Genomic DNA, 8831 nt, shown 5'->3' with positions numbered 1-8831 from the left:
GACCCAGAGAGGGAGCAAAATCTGAATGAACATGTAGGATCTGTGATCAGGGAGCCCTGGACTCACTTTCCATACAGAATCCCATTCAGAGAGAGGGCAAGACCCCAGAGATGGGAAGAGGGTGTGCAGCCCGTGGAGGCAGCCAGAGCCTGGGACGGCCTGGCAGGGTGATTCACAGGCACTCAGGGGCAGCCCAAGAGTGGAGAGATGCCGGGTCCTGAGGGACCAGGTGTCTCCATACTAACCAAGGACCATCTGCCCTGACCCACCCCCAGGCCACCAGAAGTCCTCCAGAACTAGACTACTAGAGGAAAAGGGGGTGGACCCCATGTGGCTGGCACAAAGATCAGGATACCTTGATGGAATGGAGACTGTAGGAGAAGTTCATTTGCATTCAGGAAAACAGAGAAGCTTATGTTTCTTCCTTACTTGAGTTTGGGGACTGTGGTTTCTACCTACTACAAGGGGAGCTGCCAGAGACCCCTAAGAACTCAGTACCCTGCAGAGATATGTGGCCCCCTCCCCTTGGGAGAACTGGACTGAGGATAAGAGGGGAACCTTCAGAGGTCAATAATGACTCAAGGAATCCTCCTTTCCCTTCTTCCTGTTTAATTTTGATAGAAGTATTTGTCTAACTTCCTGGGTTTTGTCCTTTTAAAAAACATTTGAGTGTACCTCATAATTAATTTACAAATGGATTTTGTTTTTCAATATGAATTGAGGACCTTTGTTTTTAGTAGAAGAAATTTGACTGTTTATTTACTATTATGTTTAGTCATTTTCTGGGTTCATATTTTATATTTCCTTGTTTCTTTTCTATTATGTTTTTTGCTTATTTGCATCTTATAAGTAAGTATGTGAGATAAGTCACATTATTAAAAAATATTTTACTTATTTATTTATTTTTTAAAGAAGGGGGAAGGGAGGGAGAAAGAGAGGGAGAGAAACAGCAATATGTGAGAGAAACCAATCAGTTGCCTTTTGTACACGCCCTGACCAGGGACCCAACCTGCAATCCAGGCACGTGCCCTGACCTGGATTGAAGCCAGCGACCTTTTGGTTCTCAGAATGACACCCAACTGACTGAGCCACATAGGTTAGGACAAGTCACATTTATTTATTTTTCAGCAGTAATGGGCAATTAACTTAAAACAAACAATGAACATTTTCTTTTCTATATTTGATCCTATCAACAATCAGAACTTTCAACTCTCTTCTATGAGAAACAAAATAATTTTGCTTTTCACTGCCTACTAAGTAAAAGCAAAAGGTATTCAAAAGAATTTAAAAGGTTATCATATAATGGAAGAGACATATTTAATAAAAAATGTTAAGGATGTTGAATACACATGACCCCAATGTATAGTTACAAAATACATAAAGCAAAAATGGGTATAAATACAAGGAAAGTTCTTTTAGAAAAACAATTATAGTAAAGAGATTTTACTGGCCTATCCTCAATTATGCTTGAATTCCACTGCATAAAAGTAGAGGTGCAAATACAGCAGCTTAATCAAATGGAGTATTTCCCCCAAGTTACAAGAAGTCTGGCAGGCTCCAAGGGCCAGTGCAGAGGTTGGGGAAATTATCAATATTCAGGCTCCTCCTAAATTCATGCTCTGCTAGAGTATGTCATTTTTAACCTTGAAGGCTAGCAGAATATGCCATTCCAAAATATGTCACTTTGGCGTAAATATTATTTTGTGCTAAAGGCAATTGAGAAGAAGTAAATTCAAAAAAGCTCTCTGCCCTCCCCTATTTGCCTAAAAGCAGGACATAAATTTGTAAGGGTTCCCCTCTCCCCTCTCTACCAGGAAGGACAAAAGTTAATCACTAGAGATAACTCTAAACCCTTATCAGCCTGGAGACAGCACCAGAGGACTCTACCATATGCAGCCAACCCAAATACTACTTAACATAGGAATTTTCAGAGAAATCCATACCTCTCTCTTTAACTCTTTGACTTCTGTTTGTTTACTGTTGGACCCCTGCCTTCTCCTGGAGGGTGACACATTATTTCCCCATCTCTCTGGCAAGTCACACCAGCAAATCTCTTAACTAATCCCTCTCTCCTTCTCAGCAATGCACTCACTGGTTGTTTGGATAGTGCCTTTCTCAGCTCAGCCAGAAACCAGAGTCCCCCTACTTATTACGATGCTCCTCGTCTCTCACCTTAGCCCCCCAGCCTGTCCCATCCCCTGAGAAAAAGTATCTTGGAGACAGAATTAATAGACCTCCTGTACTGTGTATAATTTCCAGCTGTCCATGGCAACTTCCCAGATGGTCTCATACATCACATGCTAGGCCGCAAGCACAATCTCAAGTAGTTCAAAAAGAACAGAAATGATACATGCTATGTTCTCTGGCCAAAATACAATAGAATGAAATATAAAGTAACAACCAAAACAAGTAAAAATAAACCAACTACTGGGAAATTTAAAAATTCTTACTGAGTCAGCAATTGAATTGGAAAGAAAATCAGGAATACAAAAGGAGTTTATTCAGAAAATGATTGTTAAAACATGCCACAGTAATCTCTGTGGAATGTATTCAAAGCAGTACTTTTAGGAAATTTTATGATTTGAAATTTTCTCTGTTTTGGTGGTTGATAAAAGAGAACATTTTAAAAAGAATTCCACTGAAGATATTAGAAAAGGCATGAGAAGACAGGCTAAAGAGGAAGAAGAAAATATGACAATAAAAACAGGAGATAATTTCAAAAATGAAAAATAATCTTATTAGGCTCAACAAATAAAACCAAAAGCTAAGTATTTGAAAAGTAAAGCCATAATTTAATAAAGTTTAAACTGAGAAAGGAGATAATATAATTTAAAAATAAGAAAATAGAACACAAAGCATATGCTAATAAGATTTGAACAAATGCATGAAAAGAACAATTTTTTAACAATATGAAAGTTCAAACATCACCTAATAAATATTAAACTAATAACTTGGGAAGGGGAAAGAAATGTAGAAAGTTGTTCAACTAGTGGGGGGGGGGCGGTGTTAGTTTTCTATTGCTGCATAACAAATTACCATGAACTCTGTGGCTTAAAAGAACACATATTTATTCTCATAGTTTCCCTGGTTCAGGAGTCCAGGTATAACTACACTGGGTCCAGGACTCAGAGTTTTAGAGGTAGCAATCAATATGTTGGCTGTACTGTATTCTCATCTGGTGGTTTGACCGAGGGGGTGGGGAGGGGCGGAGAATCTGCTTCCCAGTTCAGTTGTTGGCAGAATTCATTTGCTTGTGTCTGCAGGGCTAAGGGCCCAGCTTCTTGCTGACTGTTGGCTGTCCTTGGGTCCTAAGGCTGCCTGCAGTCTGTTGTCATGTGGCCCTTTCCATAGGTGGTTCACAGCAGGGCAGTTGGCTTCTTCGTGGTCAACAGCAGAATCCCTCCTGTCTACTTAGACAGTCTTATATAACAAACTTAATCAAGGAGTGACATTCTATCACCTTAGCCATGCATTGGGTTGGCCAAAAAGTTTGTTTCCATAAGATGGCTCTGTTAGCACTTAGTTGTCTTTAACTTCATTCAAAACAATTTTGTCAGATTGTATTGTGACAGCTGTCCTATCAGCATGCATTTAAAAAAACATCAAAATTGGTGAATTTTGAAGATGGAAGCAAATACACAACATTTTCAGCATATTATGCTTTATTATTTCAAGAAAGGCAAAAACACAACTGAAACACAAAACAAGATTTGTGCGGTGTATGGAGAAAGTGCTATGACTGATTGAACGTGTCAAAAGTGTTTTGTAAAGTTGCGTGCAGATTTCTTGCTGGATGATGCTCCGCAGTCAGGTAGACCAGTTCAGGTTGATAACGATCAAATTGAGACATTGACAACAATCAATGTTATGCCACATGGGAGATAGCCGACATACTCAAAATATCCAAATCAATAAAGTTATTGGTGAAAATGAAAAATGTCTTTTATTTTACAGAAAAAACTAAACAGACTTCTTGGCCAACCTGATAACATACCTAATCAAGAAACTGACATCCCCTCACCCTTGCCATGATATATAGGTTAGAAGCAAGTCACAGGTTCCACTTGCACTTAATGCAAGGGGATTGATTATACAGAAGTGCTCTTCATTGGAGGTCACCTTGGATGGCTCCCACATAATACTGTCTACCACAGTACGGGTGGATGCCATATTCCCCCCAACTTTCCAAAGCTAATTTCCTGACCTTAAATAATGGCATTCAAGGAGTTCTGTTCCTCGAAGGTAAGACCGAAGCTCCAAAAGAGGCATGAGCAACAGGGACTATGAGCCTTTGAGAACAGTCTTGGGCCCTCACCCGTATGCACTTTAACACCCATTGCTACATCCCAATTTACAGCGCAGCTTGAGTCCAGCCTCTGTCCTCACTTCTCTCTGACTTCAGACCCAGCTACGGAACTGTCACTCCTTGGCTTCACTGTTTGGTTTGACAAGCAGCTGCAACAAAGGAGTCTCGCTGTCCATGGTGTTATGCTCTCTCGCCAAGGCCATATGTGCAACGCACACAACTTTAGGGGACTGGAGACATTCTAGGCCCACACCCCTTGGTGTCATCTCCTGTCCTATAACCTGCCTTGTCCACAAGATGTTGCAAATATTCTGATCCATATGCTGAAGGGCCTATCTGTGACTGATGCTGTAAAGAAAGGGGCAGAGGGGTACAATTTACAAAGTCTTACCCGGTGAAGGCTCTCTAGGGATTGGCTGAACTGGAATTGGAAGACTCTGGGGCTGATTTTGTTACTGATGGCACTGTCAAATGTATTTCTTTATTTTCATAGGATGATCAGAGAGCAGCTAGTGCACTGACTTGGTCTTCACTAAAATGAATTGGGCTTAAAACATTTTTGCTATGCTGTACCTTCTTTCTGAACTTTGAAAAATATGGCCTATTCCATAGTTCATTCCCAGATATAAAATATATATGGCTTGATCCTGAAATCTAATAAAGGTAATACACAAATAGAGAATACTATAGGCCACGTATTCTCTTTGCCATGTATTCTCTTTTTTAATTTTTTTAATTTAATCTTTATTGTATTTTTTTTTCCATTACCATTTAGTCCTCTTATATACCCCTCCCTAGGCCATGCAGTCTCAGTGGGGCAATATCACCATGCATTCCAATGGAGCAATTTGGTTCTTAGGGGGCTAAAAATTCTTAACTCTTTTTATGTAGAAAGTGCAAATATACATACAGCACATTTTCTGTGGACTTAAAGTGATGTGAGGAGCAATTAGGAAACAAATGTCTAGTGGAGAAGGTGGAGGGAGTCCACGGAGGCCATTTCCCACCCCTGAGTGGGTTCCGAGCTTGATCTCAGCGCTGAGCCTTGGCTCAGAATACGCTGTCCTTGCACTTCTGCCGGGTGGACGTAGATAAGTTTGACGAGAACAAATTCACGGAGGAGCAGAAAGAGGCAGTGGTAGCAGCAGCGGCAGGTGAGCCAGGCCAGACCTAGGGAGGAGGACAGGCTCCAGTGGTAAGGGCTGTGCTCTGGCACTGTACGCAGCCTGCGGAGCTCTGCAGGCAACACAGAAAAATCAAACCCTGAAGGAGCGAGCCCAGGGCGCAGTGCTCAAAGTGCTCACAGATTTTAAGAGCAGCGAAATTGAGCAGGCTGTGTAATCGCTGGGCAGAAATGGCACTGACTTGCTAATGAAGTACATTTATAACGGGTATGAGAGGCCCACAGAAAATATAATAGCATTGCAGTGCCACCTCAGTGGCGTGAAAAGGCATTAGCAGTAGGAAGAGTAGGCTCCATTATGAGTTCTTACAGTAAGAAAGACTGCTTTAAAAAATGAAAGACTTGTGTTACCTTGAGAAAAATTTTGGATACACAGGCTGATGAAGAAGGGATTGACAATTGACCATCTTCCTAGGAACTCCCAACTGTTTCAGGACATGCATCTGCTGAAGCGTATTTTATCGAGAAGGTGGAGGGAAAAATTGTCTTACTGTTTCCTAAATCCTTTGCAGGATCTGCTAGTCTATGCCTTCGTCCTCGAGTAATGCAGAACTGCCATTGTGACTGTCTGCCAGAGTGGCTGGCCGGTGTTGGTCAGGGGTACCTGTGGGCACTGTCTGTTTAAAACTGGGGGGCAGGAGCGGGGCACGATTTGGGCAGGTGCAGATCCGAGGGCTGCAGTGAAGGGGAAAATCCCAGAGGGTGTGTACAGACATCCCATCCTCCCAGGAAGGCGCGCTCTCTTGGGTTCATCGTAAAGTGCCTGCTGCATCAATAAAGCTCTTGGCCTATTAGTATATACATTAAAAAAAAAAAAGAGTAAAAGATGTCTAAAAAGTCTCCTTAGAGAGGGAATAATGAGAAAGAGGATAAGAAGCATTGCTCTAGGGAATCTTCATCTATAGCTATAAACCGCCCACAAATCTCACATTAAAATATATACCAAATAGGTTTGATTAGTATAATATGGGAAACATTACACCATGGCCAGGAGGCTTTATCACAAATATGATTGAAGAACTTGCCACAAAGGCAACTATTATTAATAAGAACAATAAAATACCCCCCATATCACTGGGTTAAACAGTGAGAAATACAATCATTTCAGCAGGCTGAAATAGCACTTGATAAAATTCAATCGCCACTTCTCATTTTTAAAAAATAGAAAAGAAAAAAATTACAATAACAAAATACAGAGCTATTTAAAACAGAGCTGACTTTATCTTTAGTGAAAAACAGAAGAATTGTTATTAAAAATAGTAACAACCAGGAAGCCCTGCCCATCCACCTTCACCCCACTGCAGCTTGAGGAGGCTTCCCGTGAATTAATGAAATGGTTGAGTAAAGTGGATGAATATAAGATACACTGTATACTCAAAATACAACATAACTCTTTTGAACTGATTAAAAATTAAATTAAAAATGAGATCCAATTTACAATAGTAAAAAAAAATACTGAATAAGAACTGTAATCAATTTTACCATGATCTAATTTAGGTTTGAAAAAAATCACATATGTTTCTATGTGTTTATATACCAGTATGCAAATAAATGAACAGAAAAAGATCTGGAAGTCTAAGACAAGTGCTTTTCCCAAGAGGAAGGAAGAAGATAGAGAAAGTGTGAGAGGGGTTTGTCTGCTTCTTTTGAATTTCTTACAATTATAACATATTAACACAGAACTTATATAATTTTTAAAACTTTATAAAACAGTATATATGACCCCATTTTGTCAAATTACAGGTACCTTTGTGTACACTTAGCAAATGTCTCAACAGATGATCACACACACTCAGCAGTTGTGCACAGACAGTGGAATTTCAGGTGATTTTCACTTTTCTTGTTAGTATTGTTTAATGTTTTACAATGAGCTTGTGTTATTCTTATAAACAGGAATAAAAATATCTTCATCTTGAAAGTAAACAAAAGAATTAAATGAATGCTATTCATGATATGCACAAGGACTTTTTAAAACTAAAATAGAAGAAAGAAGAATATATACAAGTGGAAAAATAGATCATGTTTCTATATGAAATAAAACCCATGACTTTGGATTCTTAAGTTCTCAGTTATGTTTGCAATAATGACATTTTTGCATACTATTCTAATACTTACTTTTTTAGGACCATACTTACATAATAGTGCTGATGAAAACAAGTGATTCTATAACTTTATTGTGCATCAGACTCACCAGGAAGGCTTATTAGGGATAAATTTGACCAAAGATCTGCAAGATCTGTACACTACAGAATCTGAAAACTACAAACATTGCTGAAAGAATTAAAGGAAACCTATAAAGTGGAGAGAAATTCTAAATACATGACTCAGAAGATTCAACATTAAGATGTTAATTTTTACCAAATAAATCCATAGAGTCGATGCAACCCAAATCAAAATCCCAGAGGCTCTTTGTAGAAACTAAAAAACCGATTCTAAAACTTATCTGAAAATTCAAAGGACTTGGAACAGTCAAAACAACTTTGAGAAAGAACAAAGTTGGAAGACAAACACCTCCTGATTTCAGACTCACTATAGAGCTACAAAAATCAAGACACCGTTTTACTGGTGTAAAGACAGACAGATAGGTATCTCAACAGAACAGAACAAAGTCTGTAAATAGACTCACACATATGTGGTTAATTGATTTTTGACAAAATTATCAAGGCAATTCAATTGGGAAAAGAATGCTGGAAATAGCCTAAATGCCCATCAATAAATGAGTTGATCAAAAAACTGTGGTACATTTACACAATGGAATACTACCCAGCAGAAAGAAAGAAGGAGCTCCTACCCTTCATGACAGAATGGATGGAACTAGATAGTATTATGCTAAGTGGAATAAGTGTGAAAGACAAATACCATATGATCTCACCTATAAGTAGAACTTAATCAACCAAACAAGCAAGCAAGATAGAACCAGAGACATGGAAATAAAGAACAAACTGACAGTGACCAGAGGGGAAGGGAGCAGGGATAATGCAGGAAAGAAGGGAAGGGGTCAAGTCAAGGAATATGTATAAAGGACCCATGCACAAGGACAACAGTAGTGGGAGGGGGGAGGAATGAACGTGGGAGGGGAGAAGGCTGGGCAGGGGAGAGCAATGGGGAAAAAATGGAGACAACTGTAATTAAACAATAAAAAAATTAAAAAGAAATGGCACTGAAACAATTCAAAAGGGAAAAAAAAGAGAACATTGACTCTTACCTCATATCATATAGAAGAATTAACATGAAAAACAAGGAAAAACTGAGGAACTATAATAGACGAAACACAACTAAATGCACTATGAATTCCTGGATTGGATGTTGGATCAGAAAAACTACATTAGGGATAAAAGGGGT

General features: G+C 39.2%; 1 pseudogene; it reads left to right on the top strand.

The window, feature by feature from the left end:
* The first annotated feature begins 4163 nt into the window (after window positions 1-4163).
* LOC123478963 (actin-related protein 2/3 complex subunit 5-like protein pseudogene) lies at window positions 4164-5826 on the top strand (annotated as a pseudogene).
* Window positions 5827-8831: the final 3005 nt, after the last annotated feature.

This window comes from Desmodus rotundus, chromosome 5 (assembly GCF_022682495.2).
Source record: "Desmodus rotundus isolate HL8 chromosome 5, HLdesRot8A.1, whole genome shotgun sequence".
Lineage (NCBI taxonomy): Eukaryota > Metazoa > Chordata > Mammalia > Chiroptera > Phyllostomidae > Desmodus > Desmodus rotundus.
The sequence above is the reverse complement of the archived record's forward strand: the minus strand, read 5'-3'. Positions and strand labels throughout refer to the sequence as shown.